Source organism: Spermophilus citellus, assembly GCF_964194105.1.
Source record: "Spermophilus citellus genome assembly, chromosome: 10".
NCBI classification, from domain to species: Eukaryota; Metazoa; Chordata; class Mammalia; order Rodentia; family Sciuridae; genus Spermophilus; species Spermophilus citellus.
The window spans coordinates 3,444,124-3,456,494 of record NC_138197.1 but is presented as its reverse complement, the minus strand read 5'-3'; positions in this window follow the sequence as shown (position 1 = coordinate 3,456,494).

Here is a 12,371-nt window from a genome sequence, read left to right as displayed (position 1 = left end):
TAAATTCAAAACCACTACAAAAAAAATAATTAAAAAAAAAGAAACAGTTTCCACCAAATAAAACAAGAGGGGCTTTCTTTTAGATTAGAAATACCCCTCAAAAGCAGATAAATCTTATTTACTCATGAGAACTGTGTACAATGTTTCCACTTACCCAACAAGTAGAGCTATTTTTTAAATCATTTTTTTAATTTATGTATGACAGCGAATGCATTACAATTCTTACTACCACATATAGAGCACAATCTTTCATATATCCAGCTGTATACAAAGTAGATTCACACCAATTTGTGTCTTCATACATGTACTTTGGTTAATAATGATCATCACAGTCCACCATCATTTCTAACCCCATGCCCCCTCCTTTCCCCTCCCACCCATCTGCCCTATCTATAGTTCATCTATTCCTCCCTTGTTTCCCCCACCCACCCCACAATGAATCAGCCTCCTTATATCAGAAAAAAACATTCAGCATTTGTTTTTTTGGGATTGGCTAACTTCACTTAGTACTATCTTCTTATTCTATTTTATTGCTGATACACACACACATACACACACACACACACACACACACACACACACACACACATGCTTAAACTGTGGAACCAACCTAGATGATGTGGCATATATGCACAATAGAATATTACTCAGCAATAAAAGAGAATAAAATAAGAAGATTATATATATATATATATAATAAGATTATAATATATATATTATATATATAATATAATCTTTATATATATATATATATATATATATATATATATATATATATATATATATTCCAAGGCTTTAAATATAAAGCCTTGGTATTTTCTTACTTTAAAAGGAAAAGGGGCTGGGGTTGTGGCTCAGTGGTAGAGCACTTGGCTAGCATGTGTGAGGCACTAGATTCAATTCTCAGTACTACATGTAAATAAATGAATAAAATAAAGGTCCATCAACATCTAAAAAATATATTTTTAAAAAAAATTGAAAGGAAAAGAAAAGTGATAGAACACTCACCCAGCATGTGAAAGGCCCTGCGTTTGATCTCCAGCACTGTAAAAAATAAAAATGGTTATCCTTTAGTTATAAAGGCTATAAGAAAATCATTTTATATATGTTACAACTCAGGGAATTTTGTAGCCATAAACCCTCCTTGAGGGATTTCCTAGAATGTAATCATCCCAACAGAAGGTGCCTGGAATAACTTTTGCAATAGGATTGAAAAATTGAAAAATAACTACACAAGTTATGGATAACGGAAGTCAGAATGTGCAAAGGAGGAAGGCTAAAACAAACTCTGTGGTGTTGAATTGGAATTGAGTTTTATGAACTCCTGGATATGTCTACTGAGAGGTCCTGGCAGCAGTATCACCTGAGTACTGGTGAGTACCCTTGGCACCCAGATCTTGATTTCTTAATACCATTCTCCACCAAAAAGGAACCAGAATTTTTTGAAAATTAGTGGACTCCAGGAGTATGGCTGGGAATGAATGAGATGAGCCTTGAGCATCTTATGCCAAAAAGTAAGAAAGTGCTCAGAGAATGGTGGGGCACATCGAAATGAACTTATCACCTTGAAGTGGCTCCCATTTGCCAAATCTGAGGACATTTTGAGCATGTAAGTTGACAATAGTAATGGGTCATAACATTGAGTAAAATAAGAAACCACAAGCCCATACAATTATAAAAAAATTAAAATACTAATGAATAAATAAAGAAAATATTTTGCTCACAGTAGAATTGCATTGCAAGAACTCAGAAGAGATAATAAATTTCAAAAATCTCTAGTACATATACTAGGTCATTTAGACAAGAATCACCAATAAATGCTATAATTAGTGGGATAAAAGTATAATAAGTTATAGGATATTTACTTAGCCTCAGAATATTTACTGAGTAGCATCTTTCCTGGCTTGTATACTTCAAAATGCAGAGCATGAGTCATAAGTAAATGTGGGAAACCTGATTCTGATTAGAGACATATATCTGATGAATGCAATTTGTGATAGGAATAGTGGAACAACTGGCAAATTTGTACTTTGATTAGCTGATAGTATTGTGGGAATGTTCATTTCCTGATTTTGATTCTTGTACTGCCTTGTTTTTAAGAAATGTACAATGAAATATTTAGGAGTGAATATTACTTATTCTCATGTCTTCCCTTTATTCACAAGTGGTCCAGGAAAAAGAAAGTAGTTTTATATATTGAAAGGGACATAAAAGCAACTATATTGAAATGTTAACATTTTGGAAAGGTACATAAAGAATCTACAGGCTCCATTGTTTTTGTAACTTTCCTGTAAGTCTGAAACTATGTTAAAATTAGAAGCTTTTCAGTGTTACTATTTGCATATGCTTTGTAGAAAGTCTAAAATACTTTGTAGATAACCTATTAAAATTAATGATGGAATTTATTAAAGTTGCCTATCAAATGCAGGTTGAATTTTTAAAAATCAGCTATAGCAGCTATAAACACATGGAGAAATTTTTATTCAGTTTTATTAATTCTTTTTAGTTATGCATTACATTAGGATCCGTTTTGATGTAACTATAAAAGTCTGAAATATAATTTGCTTGAAGTCAGTCCCTAGTATTTCCCCTTTTCCCTTCCATCCTCCCTTCTCCCATTCCCTTCCCTCTTCTCTACTGATCTTTCTGCTATTTACTTGTATTTTTTCTTTTCAATTAGTGCCTTATGAATATATGTAATGGTGAGAGTCACTGAGGTATATTCATATATGTACCTAGGAAAGTTGTTCATTCCACTGTTCTTCACTTATCCCATCCCTCCTGCTTCTTCCTCAATCCCCTTCCTGATCTTTCTCCTATTTTGATGAAATCATTCCCCCTTTTCTTTTCTATTTTTTTCCCTTATTTTTGACTAGCTTTTGCATATCAGAGAAAATATTCAGCCTTTGACTTTCTGGGTCTGGCTTATTTCACTTAGTACATTAGTCTCAAGTTCCATCTATTTATTGGCAAAGGCCACAATTCCATTCTTCTTTATGGCTGAGTAATACTCTCATATGTAAATAAACCACATTTTCTTTATCCATTCATCTGTTGATGGGCATCTAGGTTGGTTCCATAGCTTGGCTACTGTGAATTGTGCTGCTATAAACACAGATGTGGCTGCATCTCTATAGCACACCGATTTTAGAGATTTTGGATATACTGAGGAGTGAGATAGCTGGGTTATATATTGGTTCCATTCCTAGTATTTTGAGGAATCTCCATACTGCTTTCCAGAGTGGTTGTACTAATTTGCAGTCTCACCAACAACATTGGAGTATACCTTTTCTCCTATATCCTCACCAACAGTTCTTATTTGTATTTTTTATAATTGCAATTCTGACTGGAGTGAGATGAAATTTCAATGTAGTTTTAATTTGCATTTCTCTGATTGATAGAGATGTTAAACATTTTTCATATATTTGTGGGCCATTTGTATTTTTTATATTTCTTCTTTTGAGAAGTGTCTGTTTAGTTCTTTTGCCAATTTATTGATTGGGCTATTTTTTTCGTGGGCGTGTGTGTGTGTGTGTATTGAGATTTTAAATTTCTTTTTTCTTACTGGATATTAATCCTCTATCCAGGGAATAGCTGGCAAGATCTTCTCTTCTTTTGTAGACTCTCTCTTCACATTCTTCATTGTTTCCTTTGCTGTGGAGAAGCTTTTTAATTTGATGCCATCCCACTTTTTAATTTGTGATTTTATTTATTACACTTTAGGAGTCTTGTTAAGGAAATCAATGCCTGTGCCAGTATGTTGGAGTGTTGGGCCTACATTTTTTCTAGCAATTGCACATATTCTGGTCTAATTCCTAAGTCTGTGATCAGCTTGATTTGTCTTTTGTGTGGTGTGAGAAATAGGGGTCAATTTTCATTTTTCTGCACATGGAATATCCAGTTATACCAGCACCATTGGTTTAAAAAGGCTACCTTTTAACCAACACGTTTTTGGCACCTTTATGTAGTATGAGATAACTGTATAACCAGGCATGGTGGTGCATGCCTATAATCCCAGCGTCTTGGGAGGTTGAGGCAGGAGGATCACAAGTTCAAAGCCAGTCTCAGCAATTTAGTGAAGCTGTAAACAACCTAGCAAGACACTGTCTCAAAATAAAAAAATAAAAAAGGCTGGGAATTTGCTTAGTAGTTAAAGACCCTTGGGTTCAATCCCTGATACAAAAATGAAAAATAAAAAATGACCATTTATATGTGGGTTTGTGTCTGTGTCTTCTAGTCCATTGGTCTTTGGGTCTATTTTAGTGTCAATGCCATGCTGTTTTTTTCTGTAACTCTGTAATATAATTTGAGATCTGCTATTAAGATGCCTCCAGCATTGCTCTTCTTTTTTCAGGATTGCTTTGGTTATTCTAGGTCTCTTATTTTTCCAAATGAATTTTAGGACTGTTTTTTTTTCTATTTCCATGAAGAAAGTCATTGGGATTTTAACAGAAATTGCATTGAATCTGTATAGCACTTTTGGTAGTGTAGCAATTTTGACAATATTAATTCTGCTTATCCAATAATACGAGTGGTCTTTCCATCTTCTATGGTCTTCTTCAGTGCCTTCAGTATTCTATAGTTTTCATTGTAGAGGTCCTTCATCTCCTTCATTAGATTAATTCACAAGAAATTTATTGTATTTTTTGAGCTTATTGTGAATGGGATAATTTCCCCAATTTCTTTTTCAGCAGATTCATTATCACTAATGAAGTATATAGGAAAGTGATTGACTTATGTATGTTAATCTTGTATTCTGCTACTTTACTATATCTGTTTTTTTAACTCTAGAAGTCTTCTGATGGAGTTTTTTGAGGTCTTCTAAATATAAGATCATGTTATCAGCAGACTGATAATTTGGCCTCTTCTTTTACTATATGTATCCCTTCATTTTCCTTCTCTTGCCTAATTGTTCTGTGTTTCAAGGACTATGTTGAATAGGGTGATGAGAGTGGGCATTCTTGACTGGTTCCTCATTTTAGAGGAAATGCTTTCAGTTTTTCTGTGTTCAGCATGATGTTGGCCTTGGGTTTGCTGCAAATAACCAAGAAGAAAAATGTTTGATCATATAATTGTAAATATACCATATGCCTAGAGATAAAGCCAACAGAAAAAAGTATAAGACTTCTCTGTTAAGAACTTCAAACATCCCAGAGATAAAGAAGATCTACTTGGTGGTTTATATTAAATTAAAAATATCACTTCTCTCCAAATTGTTCTAAAGATTCAACACAATTCCAATAAATTCCCAGAAAATCCCCCCTCACACTGGAACATAACAAGTTGATTCTAAAATTTATATGGAAATTCAACAAGCCAAGAATAGGCAAGAAAATCTTGAAGAATAAAGGGTGGGGGGATGCTTATACAAACAGACAAAGAACATTAGTGTATAAAGAAAGAAACTGAAGAATACCTTAGAAGATGGAAAGATCTCCCATGGTCTTAGATAGGCAGCATTAATATTGTCAAAATGGCCATACTACCAAAAGTATCATACAGATTTAATGCAATTCCTGTTAAAATCCCAATGACATTCTAGAAAAAGCAATCATAAAATTCATTTGGAGAAATGAGACCCAGAATAGCCAAAGCAATTCTTAGCAAGTAAAGCAGGAGATATCACAACATCAGAACTTGAAGTGTACTACAGAGCCATAGTAACAAAAACAGCATGGTATTGACACCAAAACAGACATGTAAACCAATGGTACAGAAGACATAGAAAAAATCCCACATAAAAACAGTTATCTCATATTAGACAAAGGCACCAAAACATTCATTGGAGAAAAGACAGCCTCTTCACCAAATAGTGCTGGAAAAACTGGAAATCCATATGTAGCAAAGTGAAATTAAATCCTTATCTCTCACCCTGCACGAAACTCAAAGTGGATCAAAGATTTAAGCATTAGAACAGAGACCCTGTGTCTAAAAGAAGGAAAAGGAGGCCCTCACCATTTTGGCTTAGGAACTGACTTCCTTAATAAGACTCCTAAAGTGCAAGAAGTAAAATCAAGAATCAATAAATGGGATGGATCCAAACTAAAAAGCTTCTCAGCAAAGGAAACAATAAATAATGTGGAGAGAAAGCCTACAGATTGGGAGAAAATCTTTACCACATGCAGCTCAGATAGAGCATCAATCTCCAGGATATATGAAGAACTCAAAAACTTAACACTGAAAAAAAACCAACCCAATTAATATATGGGTTAAGCAACTGAAAAGATAATTCATAGAAGAAATACAATTGATCAACAAATACATGAAAAAATGTTGAACATCTCTAGCAATTAGAGAAATACAAATCAGAAGTATCCTAAGATTTCATCTCACTTTAGTCAGAATAGTGATTATCAAAGATACAAGCAAGAAATAAATATTGGCAAGGATGTAGGGGAAAAGGCACACTATTACATTGCTGGTGGGACTGCAAATCGGTACAACCACTATGGAAAGCAGTTTGGAGATTCCTCAGATAATTTAGAATGGAACCAACTTTGACCCAGCTATCCCACTCTTTGGTTTATACCCAAAGGACTTAAAATCAGCATACTACAGAGATGCAGCCCTATCAATGTGTATAGCAGCTCAATTAAAAATTGCCAAACTATGGAACCAACCTAGATGCCCTTCAATAGATGAATGGGTAAAGAAAATATGGTATACACACACTAATGGAATATTACTAAGTCTTAAAGAAGAATGAAATTATGACATTTGCGGTAAATGGATGGAGCTGGAGAATATCATGCTAAGTGCAATAAGCCAATCCCAGAAAACCAAAGGCCAAATGTTTTCTCTGATATGTGGGTGCTAATTCACAGTAAGCGGGTAGGGGCTAGGGATGAGTAGAGGTACTTATGGTTAGAGAGAGGGGAATGATGGGAAAGAAGGAAATATGGGAATAGGAAGGACAGTAGAATGAATTGGACATTATTATCCTATTTCCATATATGATTACGTGACCAGTGAGATTCTACGCTGTGTACAACCGGAAGAATGAGAAGTTGTACTCCATTTATGTATGATGTGTCAAAATGCATTTTACTGTCATGTATAACATTAGAACAATAACAAAAAGAACCTTAGTGTAAATAGTAATTGATTCAGCATGGTTTAAAAACAAATAGAGACTCAGTCATAAAGAAGAATGTAATTATGGCATTATTTGCCGGTAAAAGGATGAAACTGGAGACTGTCATGCTAAGTGCAATAATCCAATCCCCAAAACCCAAAGGCCAGATGTTCTCTCTGATATGTGGATGGTAACACATAATAAGGAAGGGGGAGGGAAGAATAGAAGTTCATTGGATTAGACAAAGGGAAAGGAAGGTGGTGGGAATAGAAAGATAGTAGAATGAATCAGACAGAAGTTTCCTATGTTTGTGTATGAATGCATGATCAGTGCAACTCCATATCATGTACAACCACAAGAATCCTAATTAGAATAAGTTTTACTCCGTGTATGTATAATATGCCAAAATACACTCTACTGTCATTTATATCTAAAAAGAACAAATTATATATGTGTGTATATATACACATATACATAATATATACATAATAATATATATGCCCAATATATATATATACATACATACATACATATATATTTATGCATACAGAGAAATAAACCAAAGAAAGAATAGAGAACTTGTAAACAGAGTCAAGCATGCACATGCTCTCCTATTTTATAACAACAGACCACATAGGGCCAGAGGGAAATGATAGTCTTTTTGAAAAATTGTGCTGGGGAAATTTGGGTAGTGCATGGAGAAGACCCTTGATCCTCTCTCCACTTAACACAGTTATATGGGTGTTACAAAGGCAAATGTAAGGCCCAGTCAGTTTACTTGAGAGCCTAGGCTGAAATCTAGACTCTCTGGCCCCACATGGACTGTTGCTTTTAGTAATGTTGATACTTCCTGTGAGCCTTGAGGGATACAAAGAAAAAAGAGAACAAAGAAAAGGCAGTAAAGAAAATATAAAAGAGGCACACACACACAAAAAAAACAATTACAAAGAAAATAAGGATAGTGAAATTTAAAACCTAAACAGGCGATTCCACTTAACAGGTGGCTCTTTGAAACCCTGCTTTTTTCCTATCTGGTTAGAATAATGCTTTACCATGAATCATCTGTTCTTCACATTTCCTCTAGGTCTGTTCTTAAACTCATTCTTTCTCTTTCTCTTAAAAATAACTTTATAAGAAAAGGAAAGTTGGCATACCTGTTTTGACTACAAAATGGTTACAACGTTGAGAAATACAGAATCAACTTATGTCTAAATAGCATATTATTTATAATTGCAAATAATGTGTCCCACAAGGGTTCAGCAAGATACTTTTAAATTAATGAGTCTAATTGGCAACCTGGAAAAAAATCATAAAAACAGGGAAAAAGTATGACTGTATATTTTTTAAGATTAACAATTAAACCATTAAATTTAGAATACTCCATCCCAAAAGGTATCAGAATGATAAAGAATAACATATTGGGTGTGTTATTTTACAAAGCAGGCAACAGCTCTTGAACAATGTGTTTATCCCACCTTCAAGGACTTTGTGGACATCTTGTACGGTAAAACACTTTTCCACTGGGTTTAGCACTTTTCTACCTCACCTAAGCAGCACTGTGATTGGTGACTTCAGGTGGCACTGCTGAATATCTATGTGGCCTTCTCTTATTTCATGGTTCTCTTTGCTCTTTGAATGCCGACTGGACACAGGACAGGGCAAGGACAAGGGTGGGTATGAAAATTGCTAAGCCTAGTTCTATAGTGGAGCCCCAGCAAGTATCCATTCCTGGAAATCCAGTCTCACTTCTGCCCTCTCATCAATTCTGCAACCCACTTAAAACTCCATAATGCTTGCTTTCCTACATAAATTGGTTCAAGTAGATCCTGTTCTCTTTATCTGAACTGTCAGCACTGTGATCCTTTTAGAACAAAACCACTTTAAGTCAATAGGATTCAGATACTAACCTCTACCTGGACATGGAAAAAAAAGAGTCCTTGGAGCAAAGATAATTCCCCTGTGGCGCTAACTGACTTAATTGTTTGTGTTGCTATTTGTTCAGTGGAAGTGGGCTCTCACAGAGGCCTCCCACTTCTGTTCTGGAAGCTTCTGGCCCTTGACTTACCACTTTTTCATTGTCTATCACAAAAGCCCTCAAGTTTTTCCTTATCTTAGATTCTACTCTCCATAATTAGCACTTCCATTCATGCCTGAATACTCTTCTGAATTTCCCTGGGAAGACCCCAATCCTAACTTAAACCCAGCTCTTCCCATGCTCTAGTTTGAGTTTAACTGTCCCCCAGAGGCCCATGGTTACAGGCTGGATCCCCAGCTTGGCACAATTGGGAGGCAGTGAAAAGAGGCAGGTCTGCTAGGAGGTCTTCTGCTCACTGGGGTGTGCCCTTGAAGGGGAGAGTGGGAGCCCAGCCCCTTCCTCTTCTCTCTCACTGACTCGCAGCCCTGACGGGAGCAGCTACTCTTGAGCATGCTCAGCTGGCCATGATATGCATCCTCAGGACAGGTCCAAAGACAATGGGGCCACTCCATCATGGACTGAGACCTCTGAAACTGTAATTATACATGGGTCTTCCCAGGTATTGGTTACAGTGACAGGAACATGACTAACACAACTGGGTATCTTCTAAAGTCTCCTGGACCCTCTTCCCAGATGACTGCAATCAGAATTGGGGTGTGGGGGGCACTGAGACTGAGATTCCAATGTACAGCCAGAGTGGAGACTCCCTGGTCTAATCCATGTCTGCACTGAAGTGATTAAATGTGGCACAAGAAAACCATTTGATCATCTTGAGTCTTTCATGTGAATCTTATGACCAATAAGCAGATGGCTTCCATGTCTTCAAGATGACCTTCATTTCACTTTCACTCTTCCTAGTCTCAGCTGATGACCTTCGTATTTTACTGAAAATATAATAATTTGCTGCATATTATGTGAAAAACACTAGTGTTCTACAGATATTTCTAAATTGATCTGAACTCGGAGTAGGTGCCACAAGATTGTTTCATCTTCAAGAAGTAAAAACGGAGTACAATAAACGTCACTTTCTGTGACCAAACTCACAAAGCTTGGACTTGAAGTAATTTACATTTGAACCTGGAATCCATCTTTCACCCACCTCACACTCCTTTTAAGAAGTGCTGAAACAAAGAGAAAAAGAACACCTTTGTCTGATCTCACATTGACTGACCAGTCTGTCTCTGCATCAATGTCTTCTCCTTTCCCCATCTTTAGCGCACTCTATGCATCCAATCCACCTCCTCTAATTCAAGACTTGTTAGCAATAATTATATCATCTACTTTGAGTGGAATACTTCCATGTTCCTGCGTGGATCATGAAATGAGGATAAAAGCACAGTCCACTGTGGCAGTTCCATACTACAGAGCTAACATGAGCCAGATTCCAAAGAGAGCATAAATGAACTACAAAGAGAGTACTGGGAGACACATATGAGGGAAAGTTGAAGGACACAAGAGGAAGTACCAAGTAATGAGCATATGTGATTCAGGTAAGGGGAGGAGAGGAGAGAAAATAAAAAGGGAGAGACAAAAGAGAGAAAATGGAAAAAAAGAAGGGGAGTGAAAGAAAGGAAACAGGAGAAAGGAAGGTAGGATAGAAAGAAGGAAGTACAGAAGAACTGAAAACAAGGGAAATGGGAAGGGAATACAGAAGGAAAGGGAAAAAAAAGAAGGAGACAGGGAAGAAGAAGACAGGAGGAATAGATAGAGGGAAGAAAGGAAAGAATGGAGGATAAAGGAAAGTAGAGAGATAGGAGGAAGGACCAGAGAGGAAGGAAAAAAACAGGAGAAAGGGAGACAGAGAGAAAAGGAAGAGACATGAAGAGAACACGGAAAGAAATAGAGAAAGGAACAGAGGACAGAATAAGAAAGAGAAAAGAGGAAGAATGGAGGGAGGTATAAAAAGAAGGAGGAAGAGCGGGTAGAAGGATGGAGGGGATGCCCGATGGGAAGGGTGAGGGGAGAGTGGAAGGGTGAAGGGAAGGAGGGAAGGGAAGATGAGGGGAGGGTGGAAGGGTGAAGGGGAGGAGGGAAGGAAAGGGTGAGGGAGAAAGTAAGGGTGGAGGGAAGGAGGGAAGGGAAGGATGAGGGAGGATGGAAGGGTGGAGGGAAGGAGGGAAGGGAAGGGTGAGGGAGGGTGGAAGGGTGGAGGGGAGGAGGGAAGGGAGGGGTGAGGGTGGGTGGAAGGGTGGAGGGGAGGAGGGAAGGGAAGGGTGAGGGGGGGTGTAAGGGTGGAGGGGAGGAGAGAAAGGAAGGGTGAGGGAGGGTGGAAGGGTAGAGGGGACCAGGGATGGTAAGGGTAAGGAAAGAGAGAAGGGTGGAGGGGAGGAGGGAAGGGAGGGGTGAGGGAGGATGGAAGGGTGGAGAAGAGGAGGGAAGGGAATGGTGAGGGAGGGTGGAAGGGTGGAGGGGAGGAGGGAAGAAAGGGGTGACGGAGGGTGGAAGGGTGGAGGGGAGGAGAGAAGGGAGGGGTTTGGGAGGGTGGAAGGGTGGAGGGGAGGAGGGAAGGGAAGGGTGAGTGAGGGTGGAAGGGTGGAGGGGAGGAGGAAAGGGAAGGGTAGGGAGGTTGGAAGGGAGGGTGAGGTAGGGTGGGAGGGTGGAGAGGAGAGAGAAGGGAGGGATGAGGGAGGGTAGAAGGGTGGAGGCAAAAGGGAAGGGAGGGGTGAGGGAGGGTGAAAGGGTGGAAGGGAAAAAGGAAGGGAAGTATAGGGAGGGTTTAAGGGTGGAGAGGAGGAGGGAAGGGAAGGGTGAGGGGGGGTAGAAGGGTGGAGGGGAGGAGGGAAGGGAAGGGTGACGGAGGGTGGAAGGGTGGAGGGAGGAGAGAAAGGAAGGGTGAGGGAGGGTGGAAGGGTAGAGGGGACCAGGGATGGGAAGGTGAGGGAAGAGAAAAGGGTGGAGGGGAGGAGGGAAGGGAGGGGTGAGGGAAGGTGGAAGGGTGGAGGGGAGGAGAGAAGGGAGGGGTTTGGGAGGGTGGAAGGGTGGAGGGGAGGAGGGAAGGGAGGGGTGAGGGAGGGTGGAAGGGTGGAGAGGAGGCGGGAAATGGACGGGTAGGGAGGGTGGAAGGGTGGAGGGGAGGAGGGAAGGGAAAGGTGAGGGAGGGTGGAAGGGTGGAGGGGAGGAGGGAAGGGAGGGGTGAGGGAGGGTGGAAGGGTGGAGGGGAGAGGGATGGGAGGCATGAAGGAGGGTGGAAGGGGTGGAAGGGAGGAGGGAAGGAAAGTGTGAGGGAGGGTAGAAGGGTAGAGGGGAGGAGGGAAGGGAGGGTGAGGGAGGGTAGAAGGGTGGAGGGAAGGAGGGAAGGGAAGGGTGAGGAGGGTGAAAGGG